Source organism: Chrysochloris asiatica, unplaced genomic scaffold, assembly GCF_000296735.1.
Source record: "Chrysochloris asiatica unplaced genomic scaffold, ChrAsi1.0 scaffold00153, whole genome shotgun sequence".
Taxonomy (NCBI): Eukaryota; Metazoa; Chordata; class Mammalia; order Afrosoricida; family Chrysochloridae; genus Chrysochloris; species Chrysochloris asiatica.
In genome coordinates this window covers 5,913,636-5,917,802 of record NW_006408671.1, presented here as the reverse complement: position 1 = coordinate 5,917,802, position 4,167 = coordinate 5,913,636, and positions in this window count along the sequence as shown.

The following is a 4,167-nucleotide window of genomic DNA, read 5'->3' as shown; positions in this document are numbered from 1 at the left end:
TATGTCCAAATTATGAGAGATGAAGTTTAGCCATCTTGGCCTCCAAGGACCACTCTGGCTGCACCTCTTCCAAAACAGATCTATTGGTTCTTTTGGCAGTCCATGGTACTTTTATTATTCTCCTCCAACACCACAACTCAAAGGCATCAATTCTTCTAAGATCTTCCTTATTCACTGTCCGCTCTTCCGATCTATATGAGGTTATTGAAAATATCATGGCTTTGGTCAGGCACACCTTAGTCCTCAAGCTGAAATCTTTGCTCTTCAACACTTTAAAAAGTTCCTGTGCAGCAGATTTGCCTAATGCAATATGACTGCTGCTTTCATGAGTGTTGATAGTTGATCCAAGAAGAATGAAGTCCTTGACAACTTCAGTTTTTTGTCTGTTGATCAGAATGCTGTTTATTGGTTCAGTGGTGAAGATTTTTTTTTTTTTTCTTTACATTGAGATGCAATCCATACTGAAGGCTGTGCTCTTTGATCTTTATCAGTAGGTGTTTTAAGTCCTCTTCAGTTTCAGCAAGCAAGGTTGTATCATTTGCATATTGCAGGTTCTTAATGAGTCTTCCTCAAGTCTTGATGCCATGTTGTTCATCATATAACCCATCTTTTCAGATAATTTACTCAGCATACAGATCAAATAAGTATGGTGAACGAATACAACTTTGTCACACACCTTTCTTTATCTAACCTTGTTGCTGTTAAATGCCATCAAGTCGATCCCGATTCGTAGCGACACTGTATAGGAGCAGCTGGTGAGCTTGAACCACTGACCTTGCAGTTCAAATGGTTTTCACTTAGCACCAATTATATATTGTTGGGAGCAACTGAACTGAAGTTCTCAGACTTGGGAGCAGTTTAACCAGAGGATTGCAACTAAACAGTTGTGGTCCAGAAAATCAGGCTGCTCCCAGGTCATCTTGGCCCCCTGAGGAATTTGCAGGGCTGCCTCGGAGACAGGTAACTTGCAAAGTTTTATACTTGTATGACCTTCAGTTGAGGTCTACAAAAACATCTCCCTGCCCTACCTCTGTTTCCCTAGCAACTACATTCTTCTGATAAAGTCCTACTTACTGCTTGTATCTACACATCAAAAGATTTTTTCAGTCTTTTCCCTGCCCCCAGCACTTTCCTTTGAACATAGATCAGAGCCTCAGTATCTCCATCAGAGTGCTGCATCCCACCTGGTCCCAACTTTACTTATTTTAATTGTGTCTTGTGTCTTTCTTTTATTTCTAATCTTCTGTCACCCCTACTCAGGTTTAATCTCTCCATGTGGGTTGCAGAGTATAGCCACTTGTTGGATGCAGCACTATGTAATGAATTAGTCTAGCCAACAATAAAAAGTAAAGCTAGTAATATTCATCATTGTATCCCTTTATTTATTGCAGTACCTAGTAATTATTTCCTGATGTGATGCTGTGGTTTAAGGTTCCAGACTGCAAAGCCATTTGAGCTGCAAGGACGGTGGTTCAAGCTCACTGGCTGCTCCTTGGAAACCCTATACAGGATCGGAACTGACTCAATGGCACTTAATAACAACACCAACAGTATTTAAAAATACTTAAGTGAATAAAGCAAGTTTAAGTAAATAAAATAGTAAGTAAATAAGATATTAGTTAATGATATGTATCTCAAATTTTCTTAATATTTTGAGCCCAAAAGCTGAAAGAAGAATGTCATATAGACAAAAATTCCAATACAGAGACATACATTTTATTAAGTGAATACGTAAATTGACATAGGAGTGCAGAAAAAAATTCAGCAATTTGGAATTTAGTAGTTAATTATTTAATACAAATTCAGGTATAGGTAATAGATACTTCTCTTCATTCAAAATTTTTTCTAGAGTAGCAGTTTTCACATTCTTGGTTCAGACAAAATATTTATGTTCTAGCTATAAAGAGGAAGGAAGGGTCATGAAAGTGGAGCAAAAATAATATACTAATTATTGCTTACTTAAGAACTATTACCTGAGGCTTCCATATAACACTTCCACTTTTTTTTTGTTGTTGTTCCAAATGTCACCTAATAGCTACATATAACATCAAGCAGTCTGCAACTATAATAACTATTCCTGAAAGTCATATATCAAGCTAAAAATAATAATAATGATGATTTCTATTGTAGAAGGAAACAACAGAAATACTTTGCTCAAAATATTCAGGTTTTTTTCTAGAGGTTGTGACACCTAATTTCAATTTTGAAAAGCAAGTAGAAATTGAACATTCCATTCACTGGATGTTAAGATATAAAATATAGAATAATCTAAAGACAGAAAATGACATTTACAGTGACAAAGAGGTCATATGAAGCATGCGTTTTTATGTTGGGTTAATGCAGTGCAGCTAATTACTTAGTGCTGCTCCTTCAAGCATGTTGTTGTTCCTGTTAACTGCTGTCAAGCTGATTCTGACTCATAGCAACCCTGTATAAGGTTTCCAAGAAACAGCTGGTGGATTTGAACCATGGAGCTTATGATTACTAGTTCAGGACTCATCCTGAAGTACCATTGTTTTGTGATGTATTAGAAATCCTAGTCTTTTTGCCTGTGGTTATGGTTCCACTTTTGTGTTAGTTGTTATGTTAATGAAGCACACCCTATTAGATGGTGTGACTTAAGTTACCACCTTTAGTTTTCTTGGAGGTGTGGTCTGCAATGTAGTTGTCATCTTTGATATCCATCTAAAATGAGAACTAAATTCCTCTTTAAACTGTTCCCATATTAGAAAACTGCCAGGTTCTTGTTTATTTAAGAAAAGCAGGAGTTGGGGGTCGCATACAGAGATCCTGAGACCAAACCAGGCCAAACTAATATGCTCAGTAATTACCAACATATCTTCAACTTGACATTCTGACATCATAAATGGGAAAACATATGTCCAACAACACTGGAAGCATAGGCAAAAATGCCATCTTTGTGACTTCCCTTCCTGACTAAGAATACATAAAAGACTAGTGTTAATGTATCCTGAGGAACACAAATTGGACACAAGTTATTGCTGTTGTTAAGGGGCATTGAGTATGTAGGTTTTCAAAGGAGCTATTGGTGGTTCAACCTAACTTTATAGTCCAGCACATTATCCTGCATGCCCAAGTCACTACCAAAAAATACACAAGACCCAGGACTTAGGAAGCCATCTTGGTGATGTTTAGTTAATTCTGGTGCACTGTCTTCTTTCCATTTTTGTTCTATAGCTGACCTGAACAATGTTGGCAAAATTCACTCTCTTGCTCTGGATACTCCTTCTGGTTCATCTCTGACTGACCCCTGAGTCTTACATCTAACCTGATTCTTAGGCTTTCTCAGCCATGTGAGTGAATAGTCCAATTTGATGTGAGTGAAGAAAATAATCCAGACAGATGTCACAAATGTAGGTTGAGACCAGCCAGCTATTTATTTCATGGTTTGTGAGTTCTGTGAGACATTGACATGAACTGAGGAACCCTTGAATATAAGGGGTAATACTGATGTGGTTGATGTCAGAAATTTTGGAGTGGTAAACCATTTTGGAAAGGAGCTCTGGTAACGTAGTGATCACAAATCGGGCTGTGAACTGCAAGGTCAGCAGTTCAAAACTACCAGCTGTTCCGTGGGAGAAAGACAAGGCTTTCTGATCGCGTAAAGATTCTCAGTCTCGGAAATCCTGTACAGAGTCTCCATGAGTTGGGACTGACTCCACGGCACAAAACCACAAAACCATTTTGGAAAATTTGGGTGTTTGAGATATATTTACCTCCATTTTACAAGGACCAGTCTAGTGTTGATTCTTCTAAAAGAAATTATTCTTGCTGTTACTTAATTTATTTAGGTATGTGTTGGGAGTCAAATCATGGAAAGCCTCCCATACTATTCAGCATGAAGCTTCATCTTAGAGAAAATTTAGAGTCACTAGTGTTTTTTGACCACCACTAATCTATCAATTATACCACTTATTTGTCAGTTTGTTGTACTGTAGCCGTAAGCATGTCTCTGTGATTCTGGAAGCGATGCTTCGAGGATTTTAAATATCAGCAGGGTTACCCATGGAGGACAGCTGAGCTTCCAGAGAAGACAGACTAGGAAGAAGGAGAGACAGAATATTTATTCATGGAAAACCATATGAATAGATGGGGAATGCCATTAGCACCAGAATATTGATTACTGAAACAAGATGAAAATCTCCA